Source organism: Lepidothrix coronata, unplaced genomic scaffold (genome assembly GCF_001604755.1).
Source record: "Lepidothrix coronata isolate B3197 unplaced genomic scaffold, Lepidothrix_coronata-1.0 Scaffold6, whole genome shotgun sequence".
NCBI classification, from domain to species: Eukaryota; Metazoa; Chordata; class Aves; order Passeriformes; family Pipridae; genus Lepidothrix; species Lepidothrix coronata.
In genome coordinates this window covers 2907382-2930536 of record NW_016690186.1, presented here as the reverse complement: position 1 = coordinate 2930536, position 23155 = coordinate 2907382, and the positions used below count along the sequence as shown (strand labels likewise).

At 38.6% G+C, this 23155-nt stretch overlaps 1 long non-coding RNA gene across 1 annotated transcript in view; it reads left to right on the top strand.

Moving 5' to 3' along the window:
- The first annotated feature begins 1116 nt into the window (after window positions 1–1116).
- The window catches only part of LOC108506378, a 37203-nt gene continuing 15164 nt past the window's right edge, over window positions 1117–23155 (top strand). Inside the window, exons 1-3 of the long non-coding RNA XR_001877755.1 lie at window positions 1117–1172; window positions 6887–6970; window positions 18834–18886. This is a non-coding gene — a long non-coding RNA (uncharacterized LOC108506378). The remainder of the gene's footprint in view (window positions 1173–6886; window positions 6971–18833; window positions 18887–23155) is intronic.

The window sequence follows — 23155 nt, the reverse complement described above, 5'->3', positions numbered from 1 at the left end:
GAAGGGCAACCCAAATTTAGCAAGAAGAGAACAACATCAGGAAGAAAAAAACAGTTCTTGTCCTTGAATTTTCTCTTTGAAAATTGTATATGAAGCAGGCTTAAATATTGCACTTCATACACTGCATTTTATGTTTCTTTTGAGCTGCTATTTTTAATCTATTAGTAAAACCAGTTAAATAAAATTAGATTTTTTTTAAAGCAAAATGCCCAAATCAGTGAGAGATGCTAATTAACAATGAGTGCTCAGCTCACTGGAGTTTTTCTCCTCTTGATTCTGAATTTCCTACATCTCTTCCTTGCCTCTATTTTTTCCTAACTTCTCATGGATGAGGTTGAATCTGGTAAATACAAAATTGTTGTAGCCTAATGGAGAGATTCTTCTTAAGTTATGCTTTTGAAGTTAGAAGATTTACTGATCAAATGAATAATTGAACATCATCAACAGTATTTTGTCTCTTTACACGAATGCCTGTGAGTCAATGAATTTGGAAGATTTTGAGAACTTGAGGCATCATCACAGAATATGCTGAATTGGAACGGACCCACAAAGATCATTGAGTCTAACTCTTAGTCCTGCACAGGACCATCCCTAAGAGTCACACCATGTGCCTGAGAGGATTGTCCAAACACTTCTTGAACTCTCTTAGGCTTGGTGCTGTGATCGCTTCCTTGGGGAGCCTCTTCCAGTGCCCAACCACCCTCTGTGTGAAGAACTTTTTCCTAACATCCAACCTAAAGCTCTCCTGACACAACCTCAGGCCATTCTCTTGGATCTTATCACTGGTTACTACAGAGAAGAGATCAGTGCTTGCCCCTCCTCTTCCCCTCAGGAGGAAGTTGTATTATGTACACGTGAAAGATTTTATGGTTTATACTTAATTAGACAGAAGCGAAAATACCACGCTCCTGCAGACTTTAGCATTTTCTTCCTAAGTCTATTACCCCAATGCAGATCAACAGAGACGTGGCAGGAAGAATGTAACAAGGAACCATGGGAGTTGTAGTCTCCCGGGTTCTCAGACAATACTTGATTGTCATTGGTTGGAAGGTCATGTGACATGTTCAAGCGTGGTATTTAAACCTAAGCAGTTTAAATAAACGGTAATTCTGCTCTGGCACTCGTTCGTGTCTGAGTGGGGTTCGTGCCTTGAACAGCACCTCACAGAGAAGGTATTTCCCACCAAGTCATTTGATGTTGGTATGTTCTTGAGCTCAATGGCAGTTTACAGCCCACCTCTCTCTGCATCTGAGATTAATGAGACAGTTAATTGGCTAGCTTCTACTTGGTAAAGCAAGTGAAAGGGGAGCACTGTGAAGAGCTTCGTGGGGCTGTGAAGTGGATGAGAGTAGACTCCGTAGCAGGATGGACCCCTCTGCTGTGCCTTGTCATGAGTACATGGGTGTCACCAGAGTGTGGTTCTGTGGTACCAGTCTGCCTACAGCTCTGCCATGTCTGCCTCACATGCACTCCCATATCCCACCTTATTGCATGAGAAAATGCAGGTCTGGAAACTTTGCTCAGTACACATTTGAAATGGAGGAGCATGGAGGTAGATCTGGGCTGTGCACACACTGGCAGGATGAATAATTTTCCTCAATTCTATGCACATTTTTTTTTTAACATTGAACTTGTGGTTCTCAAGAAGACTTATTGATATATCTGCAAACTGATAGTCCAGGTGATATAACCTGATGTTAAGGAAAGCAGACTTTGGCCTCTTCAGGGATCTGCTTGATAGAGTACCATGGGATAGAGCCCTGGAGGGAAGGAGTCCAAGAGAGCTGGTTGATAGTCAAGGATCTCCTCCTCTAAGCTCAGCAGCGATGCATCCCAACAAAAAGGAAGTCAAACAAAACTGCCAGCAGTCCTGTGTGGATGACAAGGAGATCCTGGACAAACTCAAACACAAAAAGGAAGCCTACAGAGGATGGAATCAAGGACAGCTAGCCTGTGAGAAATGCAGATGAATTGTCCTAGCAACTGCGGATCAGGTTAGGAAAGCTAAAGACCTGATAGAATTAAATCTGGCCAGTGATGTCATGGGCAACCAGAAAAGCTTCTCTGGGTATGTTTGTGACAAAAAAGAAGATTGGGAAAAATGTGGTTCCTCTCTGAAAGGAAATGGGAGACCTGGCTACCAGGGATATGGAGGAGGCTGAGGTACTCAATGACTTTTTGCCTCAGTCTTCACCAGCATATGCTCCAGCCACACTGCCCAAGACACAAAAGGTAAAGACAGGGACTGATGAACCACCCACCTACTGTAGGAGAAGATCGTGTTTGAGACCTCTAAGAAGCCTGATGGTGCACAGGCCCATGGGACCTGATGAGATGCATCCATGGATGCTGAGGGAACTGTCAGAGGATGTGGTTAAGCCACTATTCATGATATCTGAGAGGTTGTAGCACTCCAATGAAGTTCCCACTGACTGGAAAAGGGGAAGCATAACTGCCATTTTTAAAAAGAGAAATAAGGAAGACCCAGGGAACTTCAGGCCAGTAAGTCTCACCTTAGTGCCTGTCAAGATCATGGAAAAAATCCCCCTGGAAGCTATGCTAAGGTACATGGAGAATAAGGAGGTGATTGGTGACAGCCAACATGGCTTCACTGAGGGCAAATTGTGCATGAAATATCTAGTGGCCTTCTCTGACAGGGTTACAGCATTGATGGACAAGGGAAGAGCAACCAACATCATCTACTGGGACTTGCGCAAAGTATTTGACACTGTCCTGCATGACACCCTTGTCTCTAAACTGGAGAGACATGGATTTGACAGATGGACCACTTGGTGCCTAAAGAATTGGCTGGGTGGTTGCACTGGGAGGGTTGCAGTCGATGGCCCTACGTCCAAGTGGAGACCAGTGAGAGTGGTTTTGCTTAAGGGCTGATATTGCAGCTGACACTGTTTAACACCTACCCAGCAATATGGACAGTGCGATTGAGTGCACCTCAGCAAGTTTGCCAGTGACACCAATCTGTGTGGTGTGATTGACACACTGGAGGGAATGAATGCCCTTGATAGGCTTGAGAGGTGGGCCTATGTGAACCTCATGAAGTTCAACAAAGCCAAGTGCAAATTTCTGCAGCGGGGTTGGGGCAATCCCAAACACAAATACAGGTGGAACGCAGAATGGATTGAGAGCAGCCCTGAGGAGAAGGACTTGAGGGTGTTGGTAGATGAGAAGCTGGACATGACCTATCAATGTGTACTTACAGCCCAGAAAGCCAACCACCTCCTGGGCAGCATCAAAAGAAATATAACTAGCAGGTCAAGGGAGGTGGTTCTGCCCTTCTTCTCCACTTTTGTGAGACCCCACCTAGAGCATTGCATCAAGTTCTGGGGTCCCCAAAATAAAAGGGATGCAAGCCTTCTGGACCAAGTCCAGAGGGGAGCCATGGAGGTGATTAGAGGATTGGAATCCCCCTCCTATGACGACAGGCTAAGAGACTTGGGGCTGTTCAGCCTAGAGAAGAAAAGGTTCCAGGGAGATCTTATAGCAGCTTTCCAGTACCTAAAACGGGCCTACAAGAAAGATGGCAATGGACTTTATACAAAGACATGTAGTGACAGGACATGGGATAATGGCTTTAAACTAAAAAAAGAGTAGGTTTAAACTTCTTTACTATGTGGGTGGTGAGACACTGGAATACGTTTCCCAGATCAGCTGTGGATGCCCCATCCCTGGAAGTGTTTAAGGCTAAGTTAGATGGGGCTTTAAGCAACCAGTCCCAACCATTCTGTGATACTGTGAAAACCTGTGAATAATAGACTTTAAAAATGCACATTAAAATTAATATTTTTTAAGGTAAAGGTTATGTTAAATTATTCTTACGATGGCAGGAGCAAACTTTTTCTTTTCTTCACACTGTTTTCAAATAGTTAACTATTTGGAGAGTGCTTTTGTTAAATGGACAACCTGGGCAATTTGCTCAGTGAGGGGGAAAAAAAAAAGAGCAAGTTTCTCTAAAACATCTGTTTTGGCAGATTTTGACATTTTTAATATTCTGTGACAATATGAGAGTGACCACAACAGCCAAAAAGACTAAGGATATTCTTAGGGTAGCAGATTATTGACTTGTAGATGCCGGATCTAGCCACCAGAGAGCATTGTAAATCCAAAGAAGGCCAGCTTCCGTAAATTATGTTCATGAGACCCGAATGTGTTGTTTTCCCCCACTTCTGTCAGAAAGCTCAAGAAATTATGACTATGTTTATTGATGTTTGCACCAGTCAGATAATTAATTATTTAGGGTTTTCCTGAGAAGTGAAAAGGTCACCTTCATTACACATAACTTTGAAAAATATTGTGCATGATATTGCAGATCATGAAACATTAAAATGCAAACAGTAATTGAGAATTTCAGCTCATGACTTACATGTCCTTTCAGGTTTGAAATGCTTACATTTATGCATTAATGAATGGTATGCATTAACATGTGATTAACAAACCCTGTGTTGGAAAAGTAAAGGCTGAGTTCTTTTCTGTTGTGTCTGTAAGGAAGATGAGAATTGCTGAAAAGAAAGTCTGAGAGAGATTGTGCAGTATTACTTTTCAGCTTCAAGAAAGAATAGAAGCCTAGTAAACAAAGGGTCCATAAAAGACCAGACAAGCAAGAAAAATGAAAATCAGGAAAGAAAAAGGAAAAATTTCCAGGCAAGAAATATTTAAAGGGTAGGCTAGAAGGCAACATAAGAAACTTGATTTCCAGTTGTACATCCTGCCAGCCTCTGGGCATGCACATGACTGCTCATTGCACATCTCTTTTTCTCTGAGCTTCTTCAGTAAACAATGACTGTATTCCAACTCCGCTGTTAGCTGTTGTGGTGGTGCATCCCCTCCACCCCCATCCTTGGCCCTGATCTCAGAAGCTCCTGATAAGCCTTGACAAAACTGTCTGAGTGGTGAAGTATCTCTTGACCTTACCAGTTGAGCTGTGAGGCATGCCCTGATCGTACTAGGGGCTCTTGCATGGTAGAGGTGGGAACTATCAGAAACATCAGCTGCCCAATCATGGTAGGAAATAAAGGATAAACTCCTCTGTAGCCTTGGCAAACCATTTACCTGAATCATAGGCTGAGTGCAGCGGTATCATTGTGAATTTTAGCCTTAGTAGAATGGTACCATTTTTACTGTAGTCTGGGAAAAAAGCCTGTTGATTACTGATTTGGCTTATGGCCAGGATGAAAACCAAAGTCAATCATCTTGTGACACTATATAGAGAAGTCCTAAGTGAGACCCTCTGAGCTCTTCTGGATTGTAGTAAGCTGTGTCAGCACCTCCCTCTGAGTGAGATGCCCCTCAGAGCTTGCAAGTATCAAGCATGTGATACTTGAAGAACCGTCGCTGATAATGAGGCCCAGACTTACAACTCCCACACACACATCTCCACACTCCTCAAGGTGTAACCCTTGCCTCTTGGGAAACATAAATTTGATGTGTTTCATTGAGACCAAGGGGAATTTTTGATAGATACCTTTACACACAGAAATAGGCGTATACATCGTTTTACCAGTGTGCTTGTGACTTGATTATTGTATGAATGTTACTATCTCAAATCTATAGAAATAGTTCTAGTTGTAATAAACCCTATAGGATCACTTTGTAAATGTTAAAGTACTTAATGATTAAGTGCTACTAAACGTTTTTGCACTCTTATCTACATCTCTATCCTTTGCACCTTTACCCCCTTTCGCATTACCAGCTTCATGTAAATCATTCCAAATTGCTTTAATTTGATCTTCCTTTGTATGCTTTATCCTGTGTAGTAAGTAATAGAGTGAACCTTCAAACCCTGTCAAGTGCTATCAAACCCTGTCAAGTTGCATTTTCACAAAGTCATGTTAAACCTTGCTTTTGCCAAGATCTTTCATGGTGTTTCTTTAAGCAACCAAACCAGTCATTTGCAACAGATGTCAGATGAGTTCTAGCAGCTCTCTTTGATTTAGCCTTGGGAAGACCTATATCCTTCTTCCCATGTTCTTGCTAGTACTGTGTGGTGAGGCTGCTGAGAGAGTCTCACCTTATTTACTCAGCTTCCTTGGGCGTCATTTCCAGATATGGAGTTATTTCTTGTGTAAGGTTGAAGAAAGAGCAACAGCCTTTCTCCACATTGCCTTGCAATCTCCTTCTCTACTCCCATGACATCCCACTGCCATAGAGACCTGTGACCATCCGCAGGATGGGGTTGATTTCTGGGAGACATAATGTCCTGCCTGGGAACATGCAACTGCAAAAATGGAAGAATAGCACAGTAGGACAAGTACCTCTGATCAGAGTTTATGCCAGAGACATTTCGGTAGGGAAAAGTTGGCATAAAGAGCGGGTTGAAATAATGGAAAAGATTTAAAAAATATAAAAATTTATGTATTATATTTCCCAGGCTAATGAAGTCTATTTAGAAGAAATTTCAATAAATGCATGCCAAACATGCCAGTTGCAGGGTCTTCCATCAGTGATTTTTCTAACATTTAAGTATACAAGCAGCTTGAGAGTTTTATCCAGATACATAGAGTACAAGCTTCTGAAACTCACTGAAAATAAATAATCAGTGTGAATAAAAGGATGGTTCTATGATATAAACAAATTATGTAAATTCTGTAGAGATCATATTTTAGCCGTCAGAGACACCAGATTAAAATACTCTGTAATTTATTTCATACTTTATGTCTGTTCTCTGCTAGATGGCTCTAGCCCTTTGGAAGTACCTTGACAAGGAGAAATAGAAGGTATAGGACTGTAGGACTGGAAATGAAACTGAGAGAAACAACTTTAACAATATGACAAAGATAAGATTCTGCAATAAATTTCTTGATTATTTTTGTGCCTGAACTTATAAGAAACTTGAAATGAAACTAGTAATGAAATTAAATTCGCCTTTCAGGGTTGTTTACAGTGAAGCTCAGTGATGTACAGTGGGTGCTGAAAATGGAATTTCTTCTACTAAAGCTGAAATATTCTTGCTAAGGTGAGTGTCTGACCCACTCTGCATGCAAAGCTACATTTTTATGACCATAATTGCAAGATTTGGTGGTGTCATCCTGGTGCCAGTGGCAGTTTGGAAGAGGTCCTCAGTAGCACTCGTGGTCACTTATTTGAAGGGTTATATCTAGTGACTGGACATATTGTGTATTATGCTAATTCAACTTCTTCCATACAATGGAAGGATAAACAAAGCTTCCATGTTATGGTTACATCTAAAAACCAGTGGAGGCAAAGGATACATTTTACAGCTAAAAACTGATCAGGAGGGCACATGCAGTAGTTAAGACTTCTGGCACTTCTGTTTTAGTGCTGGTATATTTTCCCTTCTACATTAGGTTGAAGGCTGACTGGAATTAAGTGGCTTTGGGAGGGAATTTCATAATAGAAGATGGAAGGACCATCATTCACATCTCAAAAAGGTGGTACCAGAAAACAATGTATAATATTTTCACCATTTACAGAAAAGAAGAAAATCATATACAATGTGCATTTAAAAGTGATGTGAGAAGGACTTGCATGGTTTGACATCTGGTGGGGTAAATGCTTTGAAGTATTCTGACAGAGCATTGAAGAGCAGGCTTAGTTGCTAAGTTCATTGGTCCAGACCAGAGGAAACCCTGTAGATTTGCAGTGCAAGATGTGAAAATAATATTTTTTTATACTTTAAATATACCTCTTCTCTTAGATGCTCTCAAAATCTTTCTTGATTACCTGTTTGGTTATAAACTCAGCAAAATACAGACAGCTATTCCACTTTCTTTGCTCGTGATCTTAATATAGCTGCAGGTTTGTTATTTACAAATCCTTTATTAAAAAGTTATGTTTGTTTGTTTTTTCATTGTGAATTTCTTTAAATATTACTTGCTAACTGTCCTGTAAGTGAGAATAAAAAATTTGGTAGCTCTCTAGGAAAAGTAAAGAAGAAAGTGGGGAAAATAAGAGACCTTGAGGAGAATATCTGGGGCAGCCGTGAATCTTTAGCTGTGGGCTTTTGTTAATGACCCTGCGCTGCTAAGAAGAGAAGCCCCAAGGCAGGATGTAAGCCTGGTCTGTATGTTCTGCCGAGGACAGGATGGGTACTTGCTGTTCAGACGTGAGGTTTGGCAAATACAAATACTGGGTAAGATAAAAACACATTGAGAACACTGAGAGAGCGATATATGCATTGTGAATGTAATGTAAATCTGAATCTGATCTTTGACAAGATGCTATCTGATGAGGCAAAACAGAAGCTCTGGGTCTTGATAACTGAGCCAGGAGGGTCTGTCACAGATGAAAGACTATGAAAGTTAGGATGTCCCCAGAGCCTTAAGAATCTGGAGAAACTATTCGAAGTAGAACTGACAGGGACGTTGATTTCACTGAGGCACTGATTTTGCTGCAGGCCGAAGAAGTTCCAGTTTCATGAGAAATGTCAAAAAATGTTGGGTTTAGCCTCATTCAGACCTAGCGCTTCTGCATTTTCATCTTCACCTTCTCACTAGATATCTGTGTGTTCCCTGACTAGCACATCTTCTAACAGATAGCCAGAAGAAATTGTGAGAAGGACTAAAAACAGTTGCTGTTCTCAAGTTCATTACATGCCTAGCATGAAATGCTTTACACGTAACTTATTTTCATAATGCTTGGACCACTATTTGAATAAAAGAATAAGCCTTTCTTGTATTCATGTTGAAAAAGTGACAGTCATTAAAATGAACAAGTGCCTGTTACCTATGAAGTAAGCCTTGGAGCAAGCTTCTCTCTGATCCAAACATCCAAATCAAGAAGGAGATGAGAACAGGAATCGTAATGAGAAAGTGGATGGAAGTTAATAAGCAGTTGCCTTTGGCATGTTTTTATTAATTTTTGGTTGATATGGGGAAAAGGGAAAGTGTTTAGTGAAGTTTTTGTGCTTCACAAAATTATGATGAAAATAGCAGTTCCAGTAAATAAGTGTTGAAGTAAAAATTGCTCAGGAACTATTTATTTGAAGAGTGAAAAATCAGGCAGCATTTTTTTTTTTTTTAAAAACAGCTGCTTTATGTAGTTATCCCTATCAAAATAACAATTAATATCCAGAAAAACGTTTTCTGGCTGTTCAATAAAGCTATCAAGAGAGAGGAAAAGCCAGGTCGTTGTTTCTTTCCTAACATTGTGCTGTTGAATGAGAGGAAAAGTCAGCAAGTCTCCTTGCCCCAGACTGTGATTATATTTGTTTTAAACTTTCTTCCAAAATCTTACTTCCAAGAGTTAAACCAAAAGAAAACATTTTGATATCGCCAATGTAGGGGGACTTTTTTTTTAAAGGTAAACTCTTTTTATTTTTTAAAGTGAACTTAGTGTGTTAGAGCCTGCTTTGGCTTTTGCCAGTTTTATATTTGCAGGTTACAGGTCTCTGTTGTTGCATAGAAGGAAACACATTAATTCTTTTTGTACTAGGAATCACCCTGGAAAAATCCACTGAAAGTTTGATTTTTTTACTACCCATTACGATACCACAAGACTGGAGCTCCTTCAATTCTTTAAGTTTCTAAAACTCTCAGTGAAAATTTCATCAGCAGTAATCTGGTAGTCTGAGCACAAATGCACTTGGGCAACTGGCTACAGAAGGCCTTTCCATTGCATTTTTTTTTTTTTCAGATAAGCAGTTCCATTGAGCCAGAGCTCCTTTTTCTATCCTCTGTGTGTCACTTGTATGTCTTTTGTTGGTGCTTGGAAACTCTTGTAAAAGAGTTGCCTATTGCAATGCTGGCAAAATTTTTTTCCAAATACAAGACATTGTCTTGGTCTGTGTAATTATATGCTCTGACTCTGTCAGTGCCTTTGTAGTTAAGGTATTCTTTGGGTAGTGTTGTAGATTCTCTGCTGTGTTCACAGGCAGACATACACTGACAGAGATGAATGATGTGGAAAAATGGAAAGCAAGAACAAAAAGCCAATTGCATACTCAATAAGCCCACAGTTCTCCCAACAGAATAAATTACTTGTTTTGGGAATGTGGAATTTCTTTAGACTCATAAATGCTTTTACATCTTTTTATGCTTATCTGAGTTTTGCATCTGTAATCTGTATAAACTACATCTGTTGCAGAGGTGAGATGGACTTGAATTACAACAAAGAACTTTTTTTGCATTACAGGAGAAAAGAAGTACACAGACTTCTAATTAAAATATTCTTTGACACTGTATATTATGAGTAGATTTGATTCATGTTTTGAAGAATTTACAAAGGTAAATTTTACAAAGGAAAGGACCTCAAAAAAGGGACTTCAAAATGAAGAGAATCTTTTCAGCTGGAAAATAATGAGCAGCATAAAGAAATTGTGCATTACATATAGCTTTCATCATGGAAATAGTCTGGTGATATTTTCCTTGACCTTTTTTTCCTGTAAATTTGGGTGTCTGAAGCTTGGTCTCCCTGTGTGAACTTTTATACATTGAGTAGGTAGGCTGAATATACTAGACACGTTAGACTTCAGCTGAGCATTTCTGCAACATGAGAGTTCAGTATGGATGCTTTTCGCCAGCTGGATGCTTTGTGCAATTTCACATTTGCACAACAAAGATATATTAACCTGTTATCATATTAACTTAATTTAATTTTAATATTGTTGGAAAAGTTACTTGAGACAAATATGTTTAAAGGCTCTTTACGTTTCCGAATCAAATGATTATCAGATTAGGTCTTGAATAATTTCAGACTCTCATGGACAGGTGCTATTACATTTCAACACTGCAAAAATTTTGAATACTCTCAAGAAATAGTCAATGAAATAAATGAACAGTTATGACAAAATTATTATTTATTTTCTTTGAGATTACCAGGAATATTTTGCTAAGGTTTATGTTTATGATGAGATGTTCAAAATCTTTCAGTCAAACACATCCATATAGAATCATAAAATCATTTAGATTTGAAAAGATGCTTCAGATTGAGTCCAATTGTAAGCCTAACACTACCAAGTCTGCCACTAAACCATGTCCCTAATTCCCTTGTCCACATGTCTTTTAAATACCTCCAGGGATTGTAACTCAGCCACTCCTTGGGCACCCTGTTTCAGGGCTTGAAAACACATTTGGTGAAGAAATTTTTCCTAATATCCAAACTAAACCTTGCTTGACACAACTCGAGTATGTTTCTTCTTGTCTTATCACTTCCAACCCTATCACACCCACTTGGCTACAGCCTCCTTTTAAGTAGCTGTAGAGAGCGATAAGGTCTCCCCTACGAGCCTCCTTTTCTCCAGGCTACACAAACCCAGCTCCCTCAGCTGCTCCTTGTAAGAATTGTACTTTATATTTTATATTCATAAAAAAATAACTAATTCTCAAATAAACATATTCATACTGTATGTGAGATTAATGTGGAGTCACAGGACATCAAGTATATTGCATTCAGTGAAGGCACAACAAAATCGATGAGCAACTTAAAGTATGTTGAATATTATAATTAAAAATATGTATTTTAAAATATCACTAAGCAAGATACTATTGGCTGTTCTAAAGGCAGATCTTGAATCTGTAATAATGACAGATATGCACAAAGATTGAATAGCATTTTACAAACTGATCTGCTAAGGTTTAAGGTGAGAAAGGACAGACTTCAAAAATTTTGATTCATTTCATTTTAGGATAAGTCCTGGAAAATTTGGATGTTATTTCATAAAAAGTTTACTGCAATATATTGCTGTCCCTTATTATTTCTTTGACATTCTCCTGTCTTGACTTCTGAAATTTCTATCTTCTATCAGTTTTGACCTTTACGACACTCAGATAATATGCTGCATCTAAAATTTTTACCTATTGTGTGAGTCAGCACAAGCAAGCAGCTAGGACAACCACAAGCCCACAGCTAAAACGCAAAGGGTAAGTTTATTTCTGTTATTCCACTAACTGGGGTATCCCTGAAGCAACACCAAGTAAGAAGTACATGCAAGTGGAGATGCATGCACTGTTTAACTCAGTTCATGCTAGAGGAATACTGGTTTGATGTTCAAACCTTTTTATTGAAGGCTATTTCCAACTACAAAGTCACTTGAGTATATTTACAATCCTCCTTGCCAGTCTTCCACTTTCAAGCTGTTCTTCCCAACATCTGTAGTTTAACGAGATCCTATGAGGAAAGGCTAAGAGGATTGGGATTGTTCAGCCTGGAAAAAGAAGGCTTAGGGGGGACATAATTGTGTCCTTCCAGTTACTGAAGGGAACCTACAAGAATAATGTGGAGAGAGTATTTACAAGAGCATGTAGAAATAGGACAAGACGTTATGGCTTCAGACTGAAGAGAGCAGGTTTAGTTAGGATATTAGGAAGAAACTCTTTATTATGAAGGTGTTGAGACACTGGAACAGGTTGCCTAGAGACGTGGATGCCCCATCCTTGGAAGTATTCAAGGCCAGGCTGGATGTTGCTCTGAGCAACCTGGTCTACTGAAAGGTGTCCCTACCCACAGCAGGGGTGTTGGAACTAGATGATCTTTGAGGTCTCTTCCAACCCAGGCCATTCCATGACTCTGTGACTCTTCTGATGAAGTATATAGCTTCTGCCAACACAGAGTAAAGATGTTGAAGATTACAAGGGCTATGTCTACACTGGCAAGCAGAGCAGAAAAATAGCACTAGTTCAGTAGGCAAAAATAAAAAATAAGGTATTATTTAGATATGAAGGGGCCTCTGGAGGTCACCTGGTTCAGCATGTTGCTCAAAGCATGTCCATCTCAATCAGGTTGCTAAGAAATTTTGCAGTTGTTTTAAGTATCTGTAAAGATGGAGATTTCCCACCAACTCTCATAGAAAAATAAACACATAAACTACTAGTATGGTGATATTATATATTTTTATATTTTTTTTTTTCGTATTTTGTAGTTCTTCTAGTCTCATCCCATGACTGAATATCCATAAGCAGCAGGAAATTTTAGGTTTGCTTGTAGAGCAACTCTTTAGGCTTACTTTTAGCTAAAGAAATCCAGTGCATGTAAGAATGGTTTGCCATGGGAACCAAGATAAGACAATCACTTCAGAAGGGCTCTTCTGAGCTCAACTAAAATGTTTATGCTATTACACAAGGTTTTCTTTTAGGAAGACCATCCTATCATGACCACCTTGTGATTCATTTCAGTTTCTTCATCTTCTCTGTTGACAGCTTTAATGAAAAACATGTCTGATTTTCTGTGTTATGATCTGGTAACAGTGATGACTCCTCCAATTTTGTGAGTGTTGCTAGAGTTGGAGTTCCCCAAAAAAGCTATAGGAATTTTGATGTCTGCTAGAATAAGGAGATGATACAGATTTCTTGCTTGATAATGATATCTGTTGAAAAGGTATATCCCTATCTGATTCTCTCTGAAATGGCAGATTAAGGAGAAAATTCTGGGATAGAGTAATATGACAGGTAAATATAAGCTACACCAAACAGAAAAAATTTTTAAATTTAGGCACAAATTAGAGATTTTTTTTTCTCCAACAAAAGAAACTTTTTTGAACAACGGAATTTTGATTATATATTCTTATCCCCACAGATAATTGAGAGTCAAGTCAGCTTTTGCTTTAATGATGTGAACCGTGCTAGGGATCCAAAGAGTCAAGACATGGAGTTTTTCAGGAAAACAAGTTTTTCTCTGCCTTACTTTGATTCTGAAGAAAGTACTTATCATGTAGTCGTTCAAAACAGAGTCCTAACTGAAGTTTAACATTTTGACTGTTAATTGAAATCTGTAAATTATAGCCAATGAAAAAATTATGCTCTTGGTTATGCTGTATAGCCAAGCAGTCACTCAGGGCTGTTATATTTCTCACAGCTGGAATACACAGTAGCTTTCAATCTAAACTCAATTTAAGGAAAAATAGGCAAGCTGAGAATGAACCTGAAACTTTATGACAATATAACATGAATTTTCTGTAACACAGTATAAAAGTCTCCTTCAGAAATGGCCTTTGCCCCTGCACAAATGGCTTTATGAGGATTTATAGGTATAGCACCAAAGAAAACTTTACAAATATGTAGCTACATATACTGTGGTTACACTGTGGTAATTTAAACCTCACAGGCATGTTTGTACACTGAAGTCTTGTAAAAAGTTTCAAAAATTTTGGTGGCTTTGCAGTATGTTACTTTGATGCTGAGTTCTCTTTCTTCCCATTTGAGTACTTAGCCTCAGGTCTGACTATGAGGTCAATCTTAATAGATAAAGCTATAATACTCAGAAAATAATACAAAACCCCCTCAACTATTTTCTGGTTTGTTGTGATTTTTTTTTCTTAGTCTTTAGGTCCCTGGTCTTGTGATAATTAGCATTAAAAAGATAGTGAATATCATGGTAGCATATCAGGTCTGTTATCCTTTCTTAACTGAAAACCAGCTCTACATTCTGTTTAGGTGCTGAGCAAAATGCTATTGATGGTTCCTCCTAGTTACCATGTGTGTGTGACCGATTGTGGCACCTCAGGAGAAATGACAAGAGTGACATGAACAGAAACAAACACAACAGGATGGATGCACATGAGCAGGAATGGGAAGGAATATTTGAACTCTAAATTTCCCACATTATCTAGTGCTGTCTGTCGGTCTGTTTCATATTTGCATGAGTTCCTCAAGCACTCCAAGCAGTTTACAAGACTCTCCACAGAGAGATGCTTTGTGATACCTGTTGTAGAAATAAATATATCTAACATGAAAATATACAATTTAATAAGACGAGCAACATACAAAATGTGAAGGAGAAAAAAATGTAATTCATTAAAATAACAGTGGTGCAATAGGAACTGATATTAGTTTCAATTTTTAAAAATTGGTGTCAAAGGCTATGACTCAACACTAATGCGCTGAGTTATTTTTGCCTTTACTGCTACCTAATGGTAATGTGAATAACAGTGCAGGACTTGAAAATAATTCTGCATTTTATCAAAACTAAAGTGCTACTCAAAAGCTCCAAATTGTTCCTCTCCAGAGCCAGTGCTTAATAAATCTGACAATCTGAGGTGCAGGAAAGGATATGCAGGTGAATAGCTTACCTAATTTGAACTCATGAGGGAAGATTTTCATATACAAGTGACTTAATCCAGATATAATTTGGTTATATGTTTAGGATCATTTTACAGAAGAAACCAGAACAGGACAGATAAGGTTCCTTACATTCCTTTAACATCATACTCAGTGATACATTTTCTCTGTCAGGCTGAAATGATACCTTTTTCAGGCTTCATCTCTAGTGCCCTGATTATTCATTCTAAATTAATGCTATTTTTTCATTTGGGAGACTGGAAAAACTAGGTGTGTTTCAGAAGTAGGGATACATAGTATGTGAAGGCAAAATCTATAAGCATTGTCCAAGCATGTCTTTTGTGGAGGGAAAGTCCAAATATGCCTTGTGTGAACCACTACACTAAGATCAAGTCTCACTTTTCCCAAAGCAGCTGTTTTAGCACTTTGTCATTCTCTTTATTTTGTGTTAAGCTAGTTTCCTTCAGTAGTAGCAGAGACTTTTACCTAAGACACCTCAAAAAGCAATCAGAAAAAAACAGTAGAGTGTTTCCTAAAAGTCTGATGCTAAAGGTGGCTGAGCATCTTGCTGCCTCTCAACATAAAAGGTATATAGGGCAGAGTAGGTTCAGCACCAAGAGAAAGCAGGTGATCTGCATGAAAATCCATAACAAGAGGAAGCAGTTATTCCCTTAGCATGGCAAGTTTTGGCCACAATGACACCTTGGTATCACTGACTGTCCTAAGCTTTCTGGGCATGAGGCCAGCTGTGGTCAGGTGATGATCTCTTTATGCCCTATATCCATCATACACATTGGTTTCAAAGTTGTTTAATAGTGGTGTTATAAACTTTTGTACTTTGCTCATATAGGAGAATTTGGTTAGGTTTCCTGGATGATAATGAGTACAATAAATGTACGCCTTGCTATTGCCATGTGTATTCAAAAGCAGTAAGTTGCTCATCATTATTCTATTGCAGAAGTGAAATTAGAAGACTCTGCCATTAGCCAAATGATGATGGCTATCACTTTTTAATCAAAACATATAATTTTATGGCTTATGAGTTAAGTAATGGTTGTGGAGCCTGATTTGAGGTTGATACATGACCATAACACAGATCTCAGGGGTGATCCTGGTTGATATGACAAAAAAAATGCAAGTTTTTTTGGGTAGTGCCTTGTTTTGCATTAGTAGTAATCTTTTACTATTTCTAGAGGCAAAAACGAAGACAGGTGTATCTAGATTTGTACTGCGATAGTTATTCTCCTTAATATAATCTTTTCTGTCTATAGCCCTCTTTGTAGTAAAGTGGGAGGAAGACTTCAGCTGTCAATGTTTCAAGAATCCACAGTCCACCTCTCACATGTCCTGGCTGCATAGCCTTGACCCAGGCTGCTGAGAAAGTTGCTAAGTTGAGACAAAGTTGTGCCAAAGTCTGCCAAGTCTTTAAGAATTTTTGAGACATAGCTAAAGAGCTGCTCAATAATTTGATGAGAATAATATTGGCCCAACAGTGTGCAAAATCTTAAAGGTGATAAGGATTAGTCCAGCTGTCAGTGCTATTGGTGTGTCGGTATTGATGGAACTGGTGGATGAGGGCAGCTGAGCAGCAGTCAGCAGCTCTCCTCCAGCTCCCTGGAAGAAAGCAGCAGACTCTCTTCCCCCGCAGCTGATCCTCACCTCACCTCACCAATAAAGTATCTTTAAGTATCTTATTGGGGTGGAGAAGGTGTTAATGCCTAGCCTAGCAGCCTATGAAATCCTAGCCAGCTTCTATGTGAGTTGACTAATAAATCATTGCTTTGTACTTTTAAGTATACTGCTTACAGATCACCTTTGCACAGCCCAGGATACCTAAACAAGTTGGCTCCCAAACATTTAAAAAATACTTTTTTTTTTCTTTTTAACATAGGTCTGTGCACCCCTTATCAGGAACAAAACACTGAGTTTGCCTAGAAGAATACATAAGAAAACATACGGTTTCATGCCATTCCCTCGGGTCCCATCACTGGTCACCAGGGAGATTAGTGGCTATTCCTCCTCTTCCTCTCATGAGGAAGTTGTACACTGCAATGAGGTCTCCACTCAGTCTCATCTTCTCCAGGCTGAACAAACTAAGTGACCTCAGCTGCTCCTCATGCAGCTTCTCCTCTAGACCCTTAACCATCTTTGTAGCCCTTCTTTGGATGCTTTCTAATTGCTTTATATTTTTCTTATATTGTGACACCCTTAACTTGGGTAAGGAAAAAATCATGAAAATCCACTTCCTACTTTGGAGGTCCAGATATTATTTGAATAAATGAGACTAGGCAAAGTTTCATTTCCTTCACTTGAAAATCAGAAAGAGAACAGGAAGCTAAGACAACAAAGGGTGCCCTTAGTATTTAGAAGTGGAAGCAGGAGTCAGCAGGTTGATCTACACCTTCAAATCAATCTTTTGTTTATTCTCAAGCTTGGATTGTATTTTCTGATTTGGAGTGATTTTTAACTTCTTTACAAGTTGAGTAATGGTGTAAAAAGGATGAATTGCCTATAGTACAAGATCAATACCGATACTGAATTGAAATAATGGAGAAGATTTTATGCTTTGGAAAATGTCAGAGGAGCTCAAAGAGAGCTTGACTATAAATACCCGGGACAGGATTTTACCTTGTTCATAGAGGTGTCTGTAGCATAAGCAGTTTAACTGTTCAATGCGATGAATGGAGAAATGGTTTCTACTTTTTTCTACTATCTTTGTTCTTTATTTTCAGAACTTAAAAATTTTTAATTCTGTATATGTATTTTCGAGCAAGTTCTACTGTTGCAGGGGTGTACAGTCTCTTCTATTAAAATCTGTTCTTAAAATAGTGTTGTAGCAGTGTTATCTAATGAGAGTGCTGCTTGTCTCTCTCTAGACTTCTTGATGGAGGGTGAGGGGTCCAGGGCACTTGTGCTCTGGAGGACAGTGAGTGGCTGTGAAGCTGGCTAAAACCCCAAATTTTCACTAAGGGGGAAATTCTGACACTCTGTAATGATTTCATCCTAAATAATAAAACTTAAAATTTCTCTCAGGAGATAAATTTTCCAGAGAATTTTGATTTGGAAAGATCAAAATCATCATGTTAAAATGTTTTCTTCTCTGAAGTTATGTCCAAATGTTTAATTTTGATAATGTCTGCTGTAATAACACTATCTACAAATTCCCATATATGGAATACATTTTAAGATTTCAGACGGAACTGTAGAGAGAAATCAAGACTAAACGCTGTGTTTTGAGTTTGAATAAATCTAATAGTTTCCCACCAGAAACATACTCCAAATGAACATTTTGGTTTTTGACCAAAGACCACTTTTTGTAATAGACAGCTGTGCTGTAAAAATAAACATTTTAACAGTTCTCTTTGTTATTTCTTAGTTTCAGCCTCATATTGCTCAAGTCAGCATTATGAAAAGCTCTACTATTTCAGCATGCAGGGGTTGGTGCTAACTGCTCTCTTTGCTTGTTATTGAGCTTTCTTTTTTTTTTTTTTTTGAAGATGGAACTCAACCCTATATATATTTAAAACTCAGTGTCCTTAAAATATTAGAATGATTGCAAACTATTACATTATGTAAGTGATACACACAAATAGAATTACTCCAGGATAAAGTTCTCTGTAGCTTACATCTGCCATCAAAATGTGTGTATCATGGTTCTTTTCTGCTCCCAAGGCTCACTTGTGTTGTAATTTTTTTTTACATTGAGGCCGGTTCATCATAAAAAGAACAACTGCTCTTTGTCACCCTTAATCTTTTGAAGTGATTTAGATTGTTGTGGGGTTTTTAAAAAACATATAAGAGACAAATAACTGTCTTAGGTACTGAGGGACCTGACACTTTTTTTCCATCCCTTCTGTTCCTTAACAGATATTCTCCAAGCAACCCTGACAAGTAATTTCTGCCCTTTCAGAACTGAGCAGGTAAATCAGCCAATTCCCAAAGCTCTCCTAGTGCTTATGACATAGATCGTAACGGCAGAAAATGAAATAAAAACATAGAAGCACACAAAAGCATAAGCACAAGCTTTATCAGCTTGAAGATGAGTTGGTGATGAGCATTTCAGTAATACTAATAAGAATGCAATTGCATTGGCACATGTTGTGTCTATGCTTTGAAGATTAACAACCTTAATTTCAAAACTGATGACTACAGTAAAAGTCTCAGATTGAAATAACAAAAAATTATTTCATTGGTGAAATTATTTTCTTACTGGAATTATTATTATATTTGTCAAAAATTTTCATAGAAATTGAAAGGGAAAAACGTTTTGGAGAGACAAAATTATTAGATGACGCTGGAATGTAGTTCAGTTTTTCCTTAATGAAAGGGGAATGTAGTTCGGTCTTTTTCTTACATGTTGAAGTGTGAGAAATCTCAACATTATTGGCAGTATGTAAATAATATCAAACGCAAACTCTTGGCAAATTTCAGCTGCAATTTCTCATGAAAAACAACTGTAAGTTCGGAACCGGTAGTACAATACAAATTGCAAAGATTATTATTATTTTTAAATTTTACTAAGCCGTGCAAATATGGAGAGCAAATTCTGAAGTATTACAGAGTGACTTCTAGCATTTGTGCCATGTGTAGAAGCTGACTCCATAACTACTCAATAACACAGGGCAAGGAAACTAGCTCAAGAATCATCACATAATTACAGCATGTTGTTGAATCAAATAAAAAAAAAAGTAAATTGTTAGTGTGCTTCCTGGCATGGCTTCAGTTCAGGGCAAATAATCTTTCCCACACAATTCCTGAATGTGGTCTTGGGACTGGCATAGACCAGGATTTCTGTTACAGGTCAGTGTAAGCAAGGCAATCTGCTCTGGAAAGCTGAAAGTATACCCACATGGTTAGAAAGTATGCCATGACCTTTCCAAGAAACCAGACCCTGTTCTATTTGTTTTTAAGTATGCATCCATTGATCTCACTATATTGCCAACTGACCTTAAATGACACTCCCTCTTTAATGAGTCATGTATATAAAATAGGCTCTCTCTTTTCTCCCACTTGACATCAAGTATTACGAGCCTTTGAGAAGAGGTACTAGGGACCTGATACAATCTTGAGCAGGAGAAGGAGCAAGAACAAGCACTAATAAACATGTTCTGGCTCTAATTTTCTTCAGCCTGCAGTAGGGGAGAGGTGGTAGGTAGGGGAAGATTGTTTCTGACCTCAGCAGTTCCCCTATATATCAAGGACCAGAAAATGAAAAGGTCTCATTACAATCAGATGAGATAATGGGGAAAAAGGTAAAGCACTAGTATTTTGGTATTGACTGAAGCTAAAAACTCAGCTAATGCTATGAGTTCACACCAATGAGTTCAACTCTGCTCCCTTTCCTGTTATTTTCAACAAGACGAGCATAATAAAAGACTTTTCTAAATTCTAAGCATACATATGCACATGCATATACACCTATTTTAATCATAAATAAAGTGGAGAGATATATTAGATGTTTCATGAACAGTACTTATATTGAGTACTCTTAACGTAATATCCTTAGCATGTTCTTCTATGAAATAGCTCACAGATCATCTGTATGCTTTAAAAGAAAACAGTTGGGGCTGGTTTATGGTGAAGAATAGCTTACTTGGTTATGTCTCTTAACAGAAAGTATGTAAAGATAATTTATGTGCATGGCAGTGACAAGAGATTTTGAGCAGAAAACACTCCACTATAGTGTCATCAATTAATTTGTCAACATATTAGAACTATTTCAACGGCACAGAAGAATCTGCCAGGACATCTTGTTTACAAAATAACATCTGAGTAGCAAGTAAAATCTGATTCTTACTAACTTTGCAAAAGATGTTCTGAGTGTATAACTGTATAACATAAAGGAGAGTCTATTAAATGTCTAACACAAGTTAATCTGTGAACAACAGAGAAAAGCTGAGACAGGATTACTAAACAGTCAACAGAAACTGATAATTACCATTAAAAAGGCCTGAATGCCTTTGAAGAAGGTAATGAGCTGGATGTGTTGCCTATGGCACTATGCATTAATACAGAATTTATTTTTGCTCTCAAGACATCTTTGACAACATTAGAAATTACTAAGTTGAAACAGTCTGCCTTTGCCTATCTCACTGTGCAGTCAGGACAAACAATTTAAGATGACCTACTGAATCACTGGGCTTAGTCCTATGCTGTTGTGGATGAGAAAAACAGGGTCATTGCCAAAGATGCTGCAGTCCATCATGTGGTAGTGTTCATCCAGTCAGTACAAAAAGCTGCTTGTGGATTACTTTATGCTCATTTGGCTGAGCCACAGTTTCTTCTTATATTTCAGCTTGGCTTTAATTGCCAGCTTCAAACAACAACATGTAAATAATTGTCTCAGTACATGATCAGCTCTATCCTTCACCTTTACAGTTTTGACAGATTTGGGCAGAGTCCTAATCCTGGACTCTGGCAGAGCTTTGAACTTCAGATTAAAAGGAAAGCTGAGGGTGACTATGTTCCAGTACTGTAGAGTTACAGATGAATGATAATACTGTATATATAGGATGAAGAAATGTGCATTAAACTGTCATTACGCTTAATGAAATGGAATTGGTGTCAGGAAAAAGATAAATTACAAGACTTAAGGGTTTTTCCATCTGAATACAAAAGAAATACAATATGTAAAAGCATACTTCATATCTAGAGAAGCATCTTAGCATGGAGAATCACAGAAAACTGGTCTGGAAGGGATCCAAAAAGGTTAGTTAGTCTATCCCCTGTTCCAAGGCAGAATAAGTTATATATAAATCATCCCTGACAGACGGCTGTGTTATGACCTCCTGAAAAAAACCCCAGTGAGGCAGACACTACAGCTCCCTGGGCAGTCTACTCCATTACTCAATGATCTTTACATTAGAGAGTTTATCTCTGGCTGCAGTGTAAGACCCTGCTTCTTTTACTTTTGTTGCTCAAAAGAGGTAAAAAAAAAGAAAAGGGTTTATTCCCTTTCTCTTTGCAACCAGTATGTGCTACAGAAGAGCAGAACACTCTCAGGGGAGTGCTCTGCTGTGATATGGGCCATATTGGTTTCCCAATTTTAGCAAAGTCAGCAAGTAGCCTATTCAATTAAAGTCATGTAATGAGTTACCTATCTTTCCAAGTTCCTGAACAGAAAGTTAAAATGTTCATTTAAATCTTGCTGGCAACTCCCTGCCACCTTTCCCTGTGGGTACTTTTAGCTCTGACCACACGACAGGTGCACACATGTACTCCGTACTCACGCTGTCCTGGCCGCAGACCAGGTGTTCGTGAGCCATGTGTGATGGATCGTGTTAGCAGGACACGGATATTGAGCCTGCAAGTCTGTGCGTCACCTCATATAGCAACCAGAGCACACTCACACCCTTCTTGAGCTGTCTTTTTTAGTACTAAAGGACTGGCTGTCTAGGGAGGTTAGAGTGAGTCAAGTCAAGCCAGAACATAGGCAAGGCAGGGCATGAACTGATCCATAAGAAATGTCTGTGTAGGAGGCATGCACAGAACATCAAGTACGAAGGAGTGGCAGGTTGACTAATTAAAATACTTCTCCCTGTTTTCCTGACCCAATTATGAAACTCTGAGTGTCGGGTAGAAGTCAGACTGCCATGTGTCTTGGCTGATCTGGCAAGAGCTCAGCTACAAAGTGACATGGAAGAGGCACAAGGATGTACATGGAGACAACCTGGTGCTTAGAGAGGCCTGTTAACTTCAGAGCCTTGCACAGAGGTAGGGCTAATGGCCTTGGCTCCTGAGAAGCTCTAGATCCTGTATATGAGGTGCTGTTTGTTGTTGAGTCAATGCACGAGTGGGTTCATGGGTGAACTGGGCCATCAGGAGCAGGGTGTGTGAGGGTCTCAGTGTAGTGAGGGCAATGTCCTCTAATTTCACACACTCCCTTATTTCTCAGAAATGAGATGTCACTCCCATATGTTAGCCCTAGAAGTACTTTTGTGTGATGCAGCTGAGTTGACATTCAGTATAGGGCAAATTATTTCTGTCTTAATGTACATTAAAGAGGAACTGGAACACGACATAACCTAGCACACTGATGTCCCCGTGTAGATGTGCCCACATATGTAAAAGTAGAATTTTGTTCAAGCATATTTGTCTTTCACCTGACATTTTATCTTTCCTCTTTTTTGATTTTTTTCACTGTGTTTCTTACTGGCCTCAGTTTCCTCAAAGGAAGGTAATAATTCAAT